The following is a 7577-nucleotide window of genomic DNA, read 5'->3' on the forward strand; positions in this document are numbered from 1 at the left end:
TGAAGATTAAGGAGGAAGATATACCAAAGAAATATTTCTGAAAACTATACGAGTATTAAAAATTTAGATTATTACCCTTTGCACTTACTAACGTGCTTGTTATGTTCATGTGTTTAATAAGTTTTTGTACAAGTTTGTATTGATATTTATAGATGACATATTAATATACTCTAAGACATTGGAAGAGCAGAAGAAACACTTGGAAATAGTTTTATAGACACTACATGATCATCAAGTATCTGTAAATTTAGTAAGTGTGAATTTTATGAGGACAAGATATAATATATTGGTCATGTGATATGAAAAGATGGCATAGCTATGGACCCTGAAAAGGTAAGAGATATACTTGATTGGCTAGTCCTAAAAGACATGGAAGACATAAGATCATTCATGGGAATTACAAGATATTACATACGAATTATGGAAGGATTTTCATGGATAGCACATCCGATAACTTCCTTGTTTATGAAGGGAGTGAAATTTTAATGGATGCAAAGATGACAAGAAAATTTTGAAAACCTAAAACATCCATAAATAGTGGCACCCATAGTAAAGATAGCAGATTCATATAAATATTTTTTGTGTGCATCGATGCTTGTTTGGAGGTTCTTAGAGGAATACTAATGAAATACAGACACATGGTAGCTTATGAATCTTAGAAATTAAATTTAAAGAACATGAGAAAACTTATGTAGTGTATGACTTGGAGTTGGAAGCATATATTCATGCACTCAAAATATGGAGGAAATACCTATTAGTAATAAATATATGTTAATAATAAGCCATATAAGTCTAAAAAAATTATTTAGATATCGTGATATGAATCCCATCTAGGCTTGGTGGATGGAATTTCTAAGCGAATATGATTTTGACATAAAACACATAAAATGTAAGGAAAATAAAGTAGTTGATGCCTTTTGTCAAAGTTTGAAACAATTGTGTGAAATAATAGTAAGGAAAATGGAAACATATGTTTCTAAACAAGTAAAGAGGGTGACAATGAATGATCAAAATTATAAATTAATCTGTAATAATTTGAGAAGCAAAACTACACCAATAAAATATTTACAATATAAGATTAATTAAGATTTATTCGTCGTGTATAAAAATAAATTTCACATTTGAAATGAAGTTGAAATTAAAAGGTCGATATTGACTAAATTCCACAAGAATCCATATGTAACACATGTAGGGTATCAACAAATGGTTTCTACACTCAAAAAGAATTTTTTTATGGCTAGGAATGAAGAGAGATGTAGTTGAATACTTAGAGAATTTCTAAGAAAGTTAGTTGATGAAGGAATAACATCAGTATCTATCAGGATTTCTAAGCCCTCTACCGATGCTAGAATTGAGAAGGGAGTTTATATAATTAAAAATTATTACCAAATTACCCAAAACTAGGAGGAAACATGACTTCATGATGTTAGTTGTGGACATGTTAACTAGTTAACTATAGCTACCCACATCATTCATGTATAGTCTACTTACAAGGACGCATAAGTAGAAGAATTTTTCATGAGAGAAATATTTTGACTTCATGGAATACCTAAGATGGTAAAAACTAGTAGACGCATAAAGTTCACTTTGAACATTTGGAAAGCCCTATTTAGTGGAATTCGGACCCAACTAAACTTCAACATCACATACCATCCACAAACTGATGGGAAAACTGAAATATTCAATCAAGTTCTCAAAGATATGTTACCCATGTATGTTATGAACCAACCAACTAAGTGGGATGATTATTTTCACTTAGCGGAGTTCACTTACAACAATGGATATCAGGCTTCACTCAAGATGAGTCCCTTTGAATCCTTTATGGAAGGAAAGGTCATATTCCTTTGAACTAATGTTGACCAGAGGACAAACCTATGCTAGGACCTGATCAGTTGTAGGAAATAGAGGAAGTAATAACAAATACCACACAAAACTTGAAGAAAACATAGGATAGATACAAATATTACATTGATATAAAACGGACACATAAGGAATTTCATGTAGGGAGACATGTTTATGCTAAATAAAAATTGAAGAAGAGTTCATTGATGTTTGGAAGTTAATCCAAGATGGCCCTGTGGCTTTAAGGGACATTTGAAATACTAGCTAGGATTGAGCCAATGGATTATTAAATGGAATTACCAACTCATACTAGAATTCATAATGTTTCAATGTGTCTCTTTAAAAAAAATATATGTATGATCTTATTTATATAAATGATTGGCATGTTGTACAAGTAGAAACAGAAGGAGAATTCGAAGCCAAACCACTACAAATATTAGATTAGAAGGATATTATACTCCAAAATGGAGACATTTCCCAAGTTAAAGTGTAATGTAAGTTCTTTTGGCCTGAGGAGTCAACCTGGGAAAAGGAGGACAAAATGTGTAAAATATTACCAATGTTGTTCAAATGAGTATAGGTTCTTGGAGAAACACTAGGGACAATATCCCTTTTAAGGGGATGGGAGATTTAATACCCGTGGGAAAACTTTTATGATTAACTTTTAGTTCATTAGTGGTTCAAAAATTCAAAGATATGTGACAAATATATTGGTGTGAATATTATTTGAAAAATATCTAGAAATTATTGTGATGTGCAATCCTCTCAAAAAATATCAAAGGCCAATGTGAGATATTAACCTCTACACATCAATGGAAAATGGTTGAATTTAGTTATTCCTATATATGAAGAAACTAATGGAAAATGAAAATAATCCTCCTATCTATCAAGAGGATAGACATATTTCATGGAAAAAATGAATTTTTTATTGTATGGCTGGAGAGAAATTCCATAGTGTATATTTTGTTTTAAAAATATTGTGTGAGATAAATATAGTCTAAGAAAAATACTGGTGGGAGAGAAAGACTAGCAGAACCTAGAGAATTAGAAGCATGATGCCAAGGGTTCTAGAGGTGCAGTACAAAACAATGTTCCCTAAATTTTTCCTGCGAGTTAGAGGAACTAACCTGAAAATTTGGTTCAAGGTTGGGTGGAACTGGAGGCCCTAATCCTATTCCAGTAAGAATTATGATGAGTATATCTTTCCTTACTTGATTGTAAGATAGAAAGAAAAAAAAATTGATTGTATATAGTACAAAGAAATTGATTCATATATGAATATTGAATTTAAGATGTATGTTACATATTAACTTTGTTTCAAAGATGGAATGAATATTGTTTGAAGGATGTATGGTACAAACTAAATTTGTTTTGTAGATGATATGAATATTAAATGAAATATGTTTGTTGCAGACTAAATCTGTATTGAAAATGATATGGATATTGAAGGTAAACAGTTTTTTTGCAGACTCACTCTATTTTTGTAGATAATAATAATTTTTACAAGAATGGTCGAGAGATGTTTTGCTAATATTGAATTATGAAACCCAAGGAGTAAGTCCTCACTAGCTAGAAAATTTAAGGCTAAAACTCTTATGGGTTGGCTTCCCTATAAACCTACATTCTCGCTCCTAATATATATTATGTTTGAATATAAAAGGAAATATACTTATAGGTACACTTTTCTATACAATATGTGGATTCATATATACTATTAATATTTAAAGTAGGAAAGATTGGTATAAATGTACAAGTTGGAGTACATATAGTGAGAATAATACCCTCATTCTCGGGTTTAAGTACTTACCCTTGACATAAAGGGTTAGCACTCATAGAACCAACATTGTTTCCCTATTATAGGGATCCACGAGGCCTCTAGACTAGATAAAATATGTATATGCTTATATGTAAATTACAACAACTTGTATAGTCATAGACATGCAAATGAAAATAATTGATTTTAATTATCAGAAGAGAAATAGGTCATTGTCTCAAGAATGGGTTTCCTTTTAATAAATATTGCATTTATGAAAGTAAATTAACAATAGTGCAATTCCGTTGAATAAAAGAGAATATATATATATATATGTGTGTGTGTGTGTGTGTGTGTTGTAGTAGTTAATTCCATATATGTATGAATAGGGATTTAGGAAGTAAAAACTAATAAAGTAACGATTACTCAAGAAAATGTAAACTTTATACTAGTAAAAGAAAAAATTGAAATAGCAAGGAGTAAGAGTAAAACCCTAATCCTTGCATTGTAAAAGAATGAATGAAAATTGGAAGGTTCAACAATTTTATTGTAGAATTGAGGCTTCCATAATATTTTTAAGAAGAGTTTCAGCGTAAATCACATGTAGAAAACCTTTGTCGACGCGTTTCGAACCAACTAGTGTGGTTTATTGTTAGGACAAGTTGAAGAGTCATATCATAGCTCCGAGTTAAATAGGGAAAGCAGATCTTCCAAACAGCTAGGTGTGACCATTAACGACTATATAAAATGGCTAAATTACATAATAATATTCTAATATTAATTATGGGTATATAGTTAACTCATTATATTCCTAATAAATAATATTAAATAATTGAATCTTGTATTATTTTATTTTTATTTATATATTATAATATATTATATATTTGAATTTTATACTGTTTCATTTATAAATTTTATTTGTAATTAAATTAATTAATTTAATTAATTTAATTATTTAAGTTCAAAAAGTTAAGTAAAGGGTCATACCTAGTCTTTTGGAAGATTGGAAGATTTGCTTTCCCTATTTAACTCGCAACATGATCTGACTCCTCAACTTATCCTCAGGATGAACCACACTAGTTAGTTCGAAACGCATTGACAAAAGTTTTCTACATGTGATTTAGGCGGAAACTCTTCTTAAAAAATTTATTGTAATTAATGATGCATGAAATTACACATTAATAAAATAAATTTCATGAATTTCTATTGGTTCTCACAGAACTTCTAAAACATTTGTTGCATGTAGTGGGGAGTCCCTGCCATAATGTTGAGTTATTATATCCAATGTAGGATGCACCCTGAGGCAATGAAGATGCAACGAACCTTTAACCTGAGATTCAAATAAATATATATTGATAAAAAATAGATTAATAAAAGAGGGATATGCGTGCCCATCAGCTTTAAGTATTTCATAAATGTATTTCTAGCTTAGATTGTGTGATTAGTTTGGACATGAACCCTCTCTATCTTGGGACACCCTCATCAGTAAATTCAAATAGTACAAGTCGAGTCGTCGAAGCTTAATAATTCACCTTCTAGAACATATGTTGTAATCATGGTTCCATAGTCTCAAGTTTATTGGCCACTCTAATCGTTTGTCCATGCAGTGAAAATACTGAAGCTTATTTTTAGTCCCTGCCATCTGGCATCCGGCAGGGACTATTGTAATCGTTCAATTCCGACTTAGCATTAGTTCAATGCTTTCTCCATCTGTTATACGGCGGTTATACTAAAGTCGTGTGAGGTTTTATGTGCACATAACCAAAGTCGCATTCGGGCTTAAACTTTCTCATCTTATTTGGCCTCTTCCCGAGGCGGAAGAGGCCTGACCATGGGTTATATTGGTTTTAAGGCTGCTGCATTTTGGCTAACCGTAAAAGGGCTTGTTTTAATGTTAACATTAGTTTTGAAACATTAAATGTTGGGATGGGCAGATAGTTACAAGCAACCTATGATAAGTTCATTAGCATAAGTTCATTATCAATCGCAGGTAATTACTACAAGTGTGTTTGCATGCGTTACAGGTGGATGATGCAGCGCAGCTGTGCTCTGCTTTATAATCGTCTTCCACCGGCTCTTTTGTGCGTCATCTTCCACCTGCTCTTGTGTGCGTCGTCTGCTTTCGTTCTGTGAACAAGGTATCGTCTTCTTAACCAAATGCATCCTCATCTATTTTGAATATATGCTTATACTGTAATGGAATCTGAGACCAAGTTGCTTAACCATCTAACTTAGCAATTGTCTAGCCTTGAAGGTTGAACGCTACGGACCTGCTCGAGAGGCTGAGAGGAAAGAGGCTCATGTTCGTCGGAGACTCCATCAGTCGTAACCAGTGGGAATCCCTGCTTTGCGTTTTGAAAACTGTAGTGCCTGAAAACAGAAAGACCTTTGGAACGAGAGGTGCATCAACTGCATTCGTAGCTCAGGCAAGTTTTTTTAATAATGCAGGCTGTGGCGGGATTTGTCTTACACGACTCCTTCTCTGTTCACATGTAGCAAATCAATTCAGAACCTTTTTCGATTAATTCTTATCAGGTAATTATTCCTTGATAACACACATAATCTTTCTTTTACATTTTCTGATCTGGCCCCTTTTCATATAGTATACTCATTACTGTAATTTATTTTTTATACATGTATTTGCATCATTTTTTTTTTAAACTATTTGTATCGTCATACTCAAGCTAAGTGAGGTTCGAATTCTATTTATTTATCTCCTTTAACAGGTTGGAGGTTTTCATCTTTTTGACTAATACTATTGCATGAATGAAATCACTTCTCTCTGATGACCAAATTCCATTTCCCGGAATTATCTATTGAATATTTAATGCATTGCATGGAATTTTTGTTTATTAGAGACCAAAATTTCCTTTTCATGACCGTGAGCATCCACTGTAATATGTTAAGAGTTAGGAGATGGCTGTTCATTCTAATGGCGTGCAGGTACAGTACCTGATCTCATCTCGGCTGTCTCGTCGGCCATCTCTGAGACTGTCTCGGCTGTGGCGGGCTTTGTCTTACACGACTCCTTCTCTGTTCACATGTAGCAAATCAATTCAGAACCTTTTTCGATTAATTCTTATCAGGTAATTATTCCTTGATAACACACATAATCTCTCTTTTACATTTTCTGATCTGGCCCCTTTTCATATAGTATACTCATTACTGTAGTTTATTTTTTATACATGTATTTGCATCATTTTTTTTAAAACTATTTGTATCGTCATACTCAAGCTAAGTGAGGTTCGAATTCTATTTATTTATCTCCTTTAACAGGTTGGAGGTTTTCATCTTTTTGACTAATACTGTTGCATGAATGAAATTACTTCTCTCTGATGACCAAATTCCATTTCCCGGAATTATCTATTGAATATTTAATGCATTGCATGGAATTTTTGTTTATTAGAGACCAAAATTTCCTTTTCATGACCGTGAGCATCCACTGTAATATGTTAAGAGTTAGGAGATGGCTGTTCATTCTAATGGCGTGCAGGTATAGTACCTAAGCTCATGAATTTTAAAAGACATGTAGCAGCATGTACCTCATGGGAAAATCGTTTCTACATGTAATTGCAGGCCCTAAGAGATGGTTGTTCATTCTAATGGCGTGCAGGTATAGTACCTTTTAAGCAGAGGCGAAGGTGCATGGAGTGCCCCAATTCTGCACTGGATGGTCTGATGGACCTGAATTCATAACACAATGCCCCATTCGCTGGTAGATTTACCAGGCACACTGAATTTCTCTGGTGGATGGTGGAGGGAAACAGGACCTCTGAGAAATGGGATTCTCCACATCCGTCAATGGCAATTTCCACTTCTGAATGGTAACTGCAACTGGATTTTCTGTGGTGGAACTACTCGCCTTAATTCCCTAATTTAGCTTCTTTGGCTGGATTTGCTTTGCCAAGCAAAAATTCACAGGTTCAAAGTTCAAACCCCAGGCGTCCGTGGAAAGACCATTTAAACTGCCACTGTTGAAGTA

At 33.2% G+C, this 7577-nt stretch overlaps 1 long non-coding RNA gene across 1 annotated transcript; it reads right to left on the reverse strand.

Annotated features, from left to right (window-relative positions):
* Window positions 1-5918: 5918 nt before the first annotated feature.
* Window positions 5919-7343, reverse strand: LOC149172812 (uncharacterized). Its single transcript, XR_016259648.1, has 3 exons — window positions 7218-7343; window positions 6548-6628; window positions 5919-6077 (listed from the first exon to the last, which is right to left on the reverse strand). It is a non-coding gene; the product is annotated as an uncharacterized LOC149172812 (long non-coding RNA).
* Between the last annotated feature and the right edge of the window lie 234 nt (window positions 7344-7577).

The sequence above is a fragment of the Pinus tabuliformis genome, chromosome 4_2, assembly GCF_031772625.1.
Source record: "Pinus tabuliformis cultivar Carrire ecotype Pingquan chromosome 4_2, CPIR1, whole genome shotgun sequence".
Lineage (NCBI taxonomy): Eukaryota > Viridiplantae > Streptophyta > Pinopsida > Pinales > Pinaceae > Pinus > Pinus tabuliformis.